General features: G+C 39.6%; 1 pseudogene; it reads left to right on the top strand.

The window, feature by feature from the left end:
- The first annotated feature begins 4,547 nt into the window (after positions 1 to 4,547).
- On the top strand, positions 4,548 to 7,386 carry LOC142857274 (heat shock protein HSP 90-alpha-like; annotated as a pseudogene).
- The last annotated feature ends 1,833 nt before the right edge of the window (positions 7,387 to 9,219 follow it).

Raw genomic sequence — 9,219 nt, 5'->3', positions numbered from 1 at the left:
AATACTTGCATCAACCAGAAACAACGGACACGTTTGTCTCTGATCCATAGGCTGGTACTGTGCATTTCCAAGATGTGCAGTTTTTTTTTCCTAATTCAGATGCCTATTTCCTGGAATTTGAGTTAAGCTTCAGAGCTTAACATGGTCAGAATGTAATGCAGCATGTTTTATGATTCATGGCTCATGATATAAAAAGGTAATTTACCATTTATATGTAAGCAATTACAACAGAATCATTAAAGGAAATAATTCCTTACAGGACCTAAATCCTTCTGAAAGGCTGCCAATGTGTCGAGGCCATCTGAGGTACTTAAAACCTTGGATGTAGCCTGAAATCAGTACTATTAATAGGACCAAACAGTGTCTCTAGCCAAGGAAACCTTATTAATATTGTAGTTTACTAAGAAGAAATTAAACAGGTTTACTGGCTGGAAATGAAAAGCTCTAGCCATTTCCCCCAGTGAATACAAGCTAGAATTCTCCACAGTGTGAACTAGAATTTCATATTCAAAGCAGGCTAAACCGTGTGCAGGAAGAAAGCTAAGAATACTAGCATGGACTTTCAACCGAAAACAAGAAGCACCATCCTCTCAGTCATCCCCTAAAGCTGAGTGCTGGCTAGCCTTGGCCGTAGCACAATTGAGATGACTTCTTGATGTCCAGATCTGGAGCATGAGAAACCAATAAAGACAAACAAGAACTGTCTGAAAAGGGGAAAATCAGAGATAAGATCCGTAAGCTCAGGAGGAGGAAAATAATATTCGGTGACTTTCTTAACAGGCGAATAGTAGCATGCGTGAGGCAACAGAAGGAAAAAGAATGAAGCTTGGAAGAGCAAGTGATACTCAAGAGTCCTAGAGAGTCTTTTGTATCCCACAAAAGAGGAACAGGCATGTTGGGAGCAGAGAAGAGGGAGTGGATCCTATAGCCTTTTTCCGGGGTTTCTGCAGGAGAGGCAAGGCAGTGCCAATAGTCGGGAGTAAGTCAAATGCTGTCAGACTTTTATTATAGTGTCTACTTGTATGTCCCTTGGTCCTTGAATCATTTAAGACTGGAAATATTGACTTGATGTTTGAGACTCAGCTAAGAAAGTGCCAGAAATAAGAATGGTGACTGACTTTTCTCTTTGATTATTTTCTTAGTATGTCTGTGGCATTATAATATAAAGTCATAAACTAAGGAACATCAAAAAATGAAGATATAATTCTTGCAACTTAGGAACCTTGGAGGTCTAAGACGAAGACATTAGCATTTGGTGAGGGATTTTAGGTTAGACTTCACATAGAAGAAGATATAAAGACTTGAGAGTGCAATGTTATGTGCCCACATAAAAGAAAATAAAAAATAAGAGAAAATACTTCAATAAAATTATGGAATGGGCCCTGTCTTAGTTCGTTGTTGACAGAAGTTTCTATACTGCCCAGTCCCACAGCCATTCAGTCCCAAAGAAACACAGAAACTATACTAATTACAACACTGTCTGGCCAACAGCTCTGGTGTATTCCTACACAACACTTACATCTTAAAAATCCATTTCTATAGTTTTATATTTTACCACGAGTCTCGTGGTTTGTTACCTCACATCTTGCTTCTTGGGTGGCTACATGCTGTCTGCCTGACTGCCTTTTTTCTCCTTGCAGTCAGTTTAGTTTTCCTGCCTACCTATATTCTGTCTTGTCATAGACCAAATAAACCTTCTTTATTAACCAAAAGTAATAAAACATATTCACAGCATACAGAGAGGAATCCAACACCAGTCAGTGTTCAGTGTTCTATTGCTATGAAGAGACACTATGGCCACTGCAACTCTTTGAGAAAGAAGCAAAAAGTGGAAAGTGGAAAAAAGAAAAGATATTGAACCAACAGTGCTAGCATAATTGGATATCAACATGAAGAATGAAAATAGATCCATATCTATCACCATGAACAAAACTCAAGTCCAAATGGATCAAAGACCTCGACATAAAGCCAGCTACACTGAACCTCATAGCAAAGAAAGTAGGAAGTACACTTGAATGCATTGGCACAGGAGAACACTTCCTAAATATAACCCCAGTAACACAGACAATGAGAGAAACAATTAATAAATGGGACCTCCTAAAACTGAAAAGCTTCTATGAAGCAAAGAACAAGGTCAACAAGACAAAATGGCAGCCTACAGAATGGGAAATGATCTTCACCAACCCCATATCAGACAGATGGTTGATCTCCAAAATATACAAAGAACTTAAGAAATTGGTCATCAAAAGAACAAATAATCCAACAAAACAAAATGGAGCACAGACCTAAACAGAGAACTCTCAACAGAAGAATCTAAAATGACAGAAAGACACTTAAGGAAATGTTCAACATCCTTAGTCATCAGAGAAATGCAAATCAAAACAACTCTGAGATTCCATCTTACACCTGTAAGAATGGCCAAGATCAAAAGCATTAATGACAGCTTATGCTAGAGTGGATGTGGGGTAAAGGGAACACTCCTGAATTGCTGGTGGGAGTGCAAATTTGTCCAGCCCCTTTGGATATCAATTTCTCAGAAAGCTAAGAAACAATCTTTTTCAAGACTCAGCAATACCACTTTTGGGTATATACCCAAAGGATACTCAGTTGTACCACAAGGACATGTGTTCAACTATGTTCATATCAAACTATTGTTTGTCATAGCCGGAACCTGGAAACAACCTAAATGTCCCTCAACTGATGAATGAATAAGAAAAATATGGTACATTTACACAATGGAGTACTGCATAGCAGAAAAAAATAATGACATCTTGAAATTTACAGGCAAATGGATGGGTCTAGAAAACGTCATATTGAGTGAGGTACCCCAGATCCAGAAATACAATTATCATATGTAATCACTCATAAGTGGCTTTTAGACATAAAACAAAGAAAACCAGCCCACAAAGCACAATCCCAGAGAACCTAGACAACAATGAGGATCCTAAGAGAGACATACATGCATCTAATCTACATGGGAAGTAGAAAAGGACAAGATCCCCTGAGTAAATTGGGAGCATGGGGACCATGGGAGAGGGTTAAAGGGGAGGGGAGAGGAAAGACGGAGTGTTGTGGAGGGATCACTTGTTTGTTTCCTGGCCACCTGGCAGCTCAGACCTGAAATAATCACTTAGAAACTGTATTAATTAAATTATTGCTTGGTCAATTACTTAAGCGTATTGCTAGCTAGCTCTTACATCTAAAATTAAACTATCTCCATTATTTTATATTTTACCACATGGCTGGTAGCCTACCAGCGAGGTTCTGTCATCTGTTTCTGGGGCAGGGCTACATGGCTTCTCTCTGATTCTGGCTCCTTTCTCCCAGCATTCATTCTAGTCCCCCCTACACACACCTACCTAAATTCTGCCCTATCAACAAACAGGCCAAGGCAATCTCTTTATTCACCAATGGTATTCACAGCATACAGAGGAAAATCTCACATCAAAGGGGAACAGAGAAAAATGTATAGGTCAATAAAATCAATTTTAAAAAAATGCAGTTCAAGCCTGAGTTCAAAGCTACCTCTTGGAGAGCTCCTCACTCTTGGGAAAACTTTTCTGTATATAAACGTGTATATTGGCTGAACTTACATTAGCTTTTTCTTTCATCGGCGTATCTTTTTTTTAGAGGGCATTGGTTTCTAGATTAAAAAAGAAAAAAGAAAAAGAGAAAAACAAGGAGAGGATCATCCTTTTTCTTCCTCATGGCACATTCAAACAGGTCCTTTTTATGTCAATTGGTTATTAGCTCATCCTGTTCCACTCTTAGATACTGAAAAGAGTCTTTGTTTTTTCTCTTTGTTTTTAATTAATCAGGCATTTTAATTACATGGTGTGTTCTAACCACTGCAATATACAATGGAATGAAAAACTTATGTTTCTACTCTCTAGGAACTTACAGTCATGAGTCAGATAAGCTTAAGTACTCGATTAGCAACCTGTACTCCACTTGACTTGGCCATTCACACACCCATCTACGAACAACGCACATAGAAACCTATTGAGAATTCTAGAGGCTACCACATCCATATCAGACTATGTGCACCTACTTTTAAAAATGAAAGTAAGTTATCCTCTTTTGATACTCTCTTTGATACTGCCCCATTTTTAGTTAGCCGCATGCTGGAATACAATTGAGAACGATGGGCCATGGCCTGATCAAACCTGGACTGATACTGGATGAATGTGCAATAAAGCAGAATGGTACCTTCATGGGAACTTTTAGGGAGAATTCCCTCTTACCATCACAGTGCCTATGCATAGCTGGGCATGCATAAGATTAAATAAAAGTACATAGAAAAGAGATACTAAATGGACCTGGGCAGTGTCCATTTAGACAGAGTCCATTTATTTCTAGAGTCAAAGCTTGTCTCCAGACAAGTATTATGAAAACTAAAATGTGATTGTTTCACTATATGACAAAACACAAGCAATGAGAAAAAGTCTGTGTAACCTAAGCTTGTCAATCAAGATAAAGAAACAGCCAGAGTTGCTTCGGTGTCGTGGTGCGGATAGTCACGTTTCGTGCGTGGTCACTCAGCAAAGATGCCTGAGGAAACCTAGACCCAGGACCAACCAATGGAGGAGGAAGAGGTTGAGACTTTTGCCTTTCAGGCAGAAATTGCACAGTTGATGTCTTTGATCATCAACATGTTCTATTCGAACAAAGAGATCTTTCTGAGGGAGCTCATTTCCAATTCATCAGATGCTCTGGACAAGATCCGATACGAGAGTCTAACAGACTCTAGCAAACTAGACTCTGGGAAGGAGCTGCACATTAATCTCATTCCCGACAAACAAGATCGAAACCTCACCATTGTGGATACTGGAATTGGAATGACCAAGGCTGACTTGATCAATAACCTTGGTACCATTGCCAAGTCTGGCACCAAAGTCTTTATGGAGGCTTTGCAGGCTGGTGCAGATATTTCTATGATTGGCCAGTTTGGTGTTGGTTTTTACTCTGCGTATTTGGTTGCTGAGAAAGTGACCATGATCACCAAACACAATGACAACGAGCAGTACGCCTGGGAATCCTCAGCCGGGGGATCCTTCACAGTGAAGGGAGCCAATGGGTCGTGAAACAAAGGTCATCTTACACCTGAAAGAAGACCAAACTGAGTACTTGGAGGAAAGGAGAATAAAAGAGATTGTGAAGAAACATTCTCAGTTTATTGGCTATCCCATTACTCTCTTCATGGAGAAGGAATGTGATAAAGAAGTCCGTGATGATGAAGCTGAAGAAAAAGAAGATAAAGAGGAAGAGAAGGAAAAAGAAGAATAGGAGTCTGATGACAAGCCTGAAACAGAAGATGTCGGTTCCAATGAAGAAGAGGAAGAAAAGAAGGATGGTGACAAGAAGAAGAAGAAGAAGAAGAAGAAAAAGAAGAAGAAGAAGAAGAAGAAGAAGAAGAAGAAGAAGAAGAAGAAGAAGAAGAAGAAGAAGAAGAAGAAGAAGAAGAAGAAAGGAAAAGTACATCTATCAGGAAGAGCTCAACAAAACAAAGCCTATTAGGACCAGAAATCCTGATGACATTACTAATGAAGAATATGGAGAGTTCTACAAGAGCTTAACCAACGATTGGGAAGAACATTAGGCAATAAAGCATTTTTCTGTTGAAGGACAATTGGAATTCCAAGCCCTCCTTTTTGTCCCAAGACGTGCTCCTTTTGATCTGTTTGAAAACAGAAAGAAAAAGAACAACATCAAGCTGTATGTGCGCAGAGTTTTCATCATGGATAACTGTGAAGAGTTAATTCCTGAGTGTCTGAATTTCGTTAGAGGAGTGGTGGATTCTGAGGCTCTTCCTCTAAACAGCTCCCGTGAAATGTTGCAGCAAAGCAAAATTTTGAAAGTTATCAGAAAGAATTTGGTCAAGAAATGCTTAGAACTATTCACTGAGCTGGCAGAAGATAAAGAGAATGACAAAAAGTTTTATGAGCAGTTCTCAAAAAATATAAAGCTTGGAATTAATGAAGACTCTCAAAATCGGAAGAAGCTTTCAGAGCTGTTGTGATACTACACATCTGCCTCTGGAGATGAGATGGTTTCTCTCAAAGATTATTGCACCCAAATGAAGGAAAACCAGAAGCACATCTACTTTATTAGATGAGGTGAGACCAAGGACCAAGTTGCTAATTCGGCTTTTGTGGGATGCCTCCGAAAGCATGGCTTAGAAGTAATCTATATGACTGAGCCCATTGATAAATATTGTGTGCAACAACTGAAGGAATTTGAAGGCAAGACCTTGGGGTCAGTTACCAAAGAAGGACTGGAGCTTCCAGAAGATGAAGAGGAGAAAAAGAAGCAAGAAGAAAAAAAGACAAAATTTGAAAAACTCTGCAAAATTATGAAAGCTATTTTGGAGAAAAAGGTTGAAAACGTGGTTGTATCAACCCGATTGGTGACATCCCCATGCTCTATTGTCACAAGCACATGTGGGTGGACAGCAAACATGGAAAGAATCATGAAAGCTCAAGCCCTCAGAGACAGCTCAACGATGGGTTACATGGCAGCAAAGAAGCACCTGGAGATAAACCCTGATCACTCCATTATTGAAACCCTCCGGCAAAAGGCAGAGGCCGACAAGAACGACAAATCTGTGAAGGATCTGGTCATCTTGCTGTACGAAACTGCACTCCTGTCTTCTGGCTTCAGTCTGGAAGACCCCCACACACACGCTAACAGGATCTACAGGATGATCAAGCTTGGTCGAGGTATTGATGAAGATGATCCTACTGTGGATGATACCAGCGCTGCTGTAACTGAAGAAATGCCACCCCTGGAAGGAGATGACGACACTTCACGCATGGAAGAAGTAGACTAAACTTCACCAGAACTCTGTTTGATGCTTACTATCATTCCTTCTGATAATATATTTCCCAGGATTTTTGTTTTTTTTTTCTTAACATTAAGACATCTGTGTGGCATGAAAACTAAGGGGAAGATAAAATTTCTTTCTACTTGTGTGATACTGTGATACTATAGGTTTGATTCAGGAGATTGGTAGAACGTTTGTTGTAAGATGTAATGTAACCTATTAACTTTGTGGTCTGAAGTGTTTAGCTGTCGATCGAGCTGGATCCCTTATTAGACCAAATAATTTCACTTGGAAGTGTTCTGAGATAACTTCATGTTTAACAGAAAAAAATTAAGATGGCTTAAGTTTCATCTTAAAATTTTTCATCCCCTATAGTTCTGCATGTACTAGTCTTAGAAGTAAGTACACAAGCTAAAACAACAGGAATTCCCCATGTGGCTTGTACCAAGAACAAAATCCTAAGCTTCCCTAGGTCTTGTAACTGAGCAAGGCTTGTGAGTGGAAATACAGTGTCCAATCACATTCTGCTTTAAAAGGTAAATACAGATGAGAAAAAAGGTGTGAAAAAAAAAAGAAACAGCCAAACTACATTCCATAGCAACCTAACTCCTTCTCTACAATGTTATAAAGTGAAGTCTCAAATAAGAATTAGAGCCCTTGAGTCCCCTATCAATCTTGACAGTGTCTCTTTCTAATCTGTACTATTGTTTTACTTCAAATAAAGAACTTAATTTCCTCAGTATTTTTGCAAACCTATGTGAGCCTTTATTTTGGTTCTTTGCTTAAGAGACCAAGGATCTAGAAACATCTGCCTTAGACCCCATACCTGGTAATAACTGTCCTAGACTCTATCTCTGGTTACAGTCACAGTGAAGACAGAAGAAAATAAATAGATGTTTAAAATATGCCTAACAGCAAATAGAGCCAAAGTGAAGATAATTGTCATGCTACATGAATTGGGAAAGAGATGCTAAATGGATTCAAGCCAACTGAGAGTTTTTCTAGAGTCTAGGCTCATCTCCAGAAGGTCCCAGGAGACTAAATTGGAGGAACCTCCCTGGAAGGGTCCTGGGGATACAGAAAACTCTGGGTCCCATTTTGAGGTTCTAGGCTTCATTAATAGAAGAACTTACAAATGGATTTTAATGGAAGCACAAAGACTGAATTATGATTAAACAACTAAATTGAATATGATTAAACTATCATATTTTATCATAGTTTAAAAGAGAAAGCCCTAGGCAGGCAAGCTGAAAGTCCAACTGTTGTCCACAGGAGAGTGAAGGGGAGAAGCTGTCATGAAGGCCAGATACATGGTGGACAAGCCTCCATATGGCAGGGAAGGGGAAGTCAGAGAAAGCGTAAGGAATTCCAAAATATTGGGGGAGGGGAATCCAAAAGTGTTAAGGATGAAAAGTGATTTTAAAAGAGAGAGAGACAGAGACAGAGAGAGACAGAGAGAGAGAGACAGAGACAGAGACAGAGACAGAGTTAAACTTGACATACGACTCTACATGTCTGTGGTCTGTAAGTTTCTACATCAAGGGAAGAGGTTCTGGGAAGGGAAAGTACAGCATCTCATTAAAGTATTGAGTATTTTGCCTACCTCTTACCATGGCTTAAGGGGAGCCCACCTTTCTAGAATGTTGCTCAAGAAGAAAAGAAGTTGCAATGCAACAAGACAGAAAATTAAATGAGTTAATTCTAAAGTTCCAATGGGGTGGAAAGAATAAATATATTCCTTTACCTATATTTACTAAATGCCATATCCACTACCCCTGTAACAAAGGACAGCTTGATAAGAGAAAAGCACAGTTAACCAAAGCTTTATCTGTTAAGGACTCTTCAGAAATGAAGCGTTAAAGACCCCATTCCTTTTGCTGTGACTGTTGGAGAACTGATAGCAGATCGGAAGGGTGACTGGACCCAAGTCCATTGTCTCATATCACAGAAAAATGCCATAGCCTGTCTGCTCAAATTCTCCTGGTCTCTATGTGCAGCAGTCCATTCTCCTGAGTATAAGGTAGGACCCCTCTGGAATGAGGGCCTTGTGACCTGTTTTTAGACAAGGTAAGTCGTAGAATTTCTTTATGGCCTGTTCTTAAATACAGAGGTTAGCCTGGTTGGAGCAATTTCTGGTTTTTGTGGCTGATTTTGAAGGAGAATTGATATCAAGCAAGGACTTGATGCACAACGCACAAATATTTAGTACCAGGCTTTTGCAAAACTAAAAGACTTGATGGTCACGTGGCAAGAGCTGGGAGCTGGTAAAGAGTAAATCTGTTTGCCCAATGAGCTGACTTGAAGGGGGAGTTACTTGTCTGGATGCCGAGGGGCTTTGTAATTCTTTCCACTTGCCTAAATGCTCTTCGTGTCTCCAAACACAGCCCCCAGACTCC

Source organism: Microtus pennsylvanicus, chromosome 9, assembly GCF_037038515.1.
Source record: "Microtus pennsylvanicus isolate mMicPen1 chromosome 9, mMicPen1.hap1, whole genome shotgun sequence".
Classification (NCBI taxonomy): domain Eukaryota; kingdom Metazoa; phylum Chordata; class Mammalia; order Rodentia; family Cricetidae; genus Microtus; species Microtus pennsylvanicus.
This window is presented reverse-complemented; position numbering and strand designations above follow the sequence as displayed.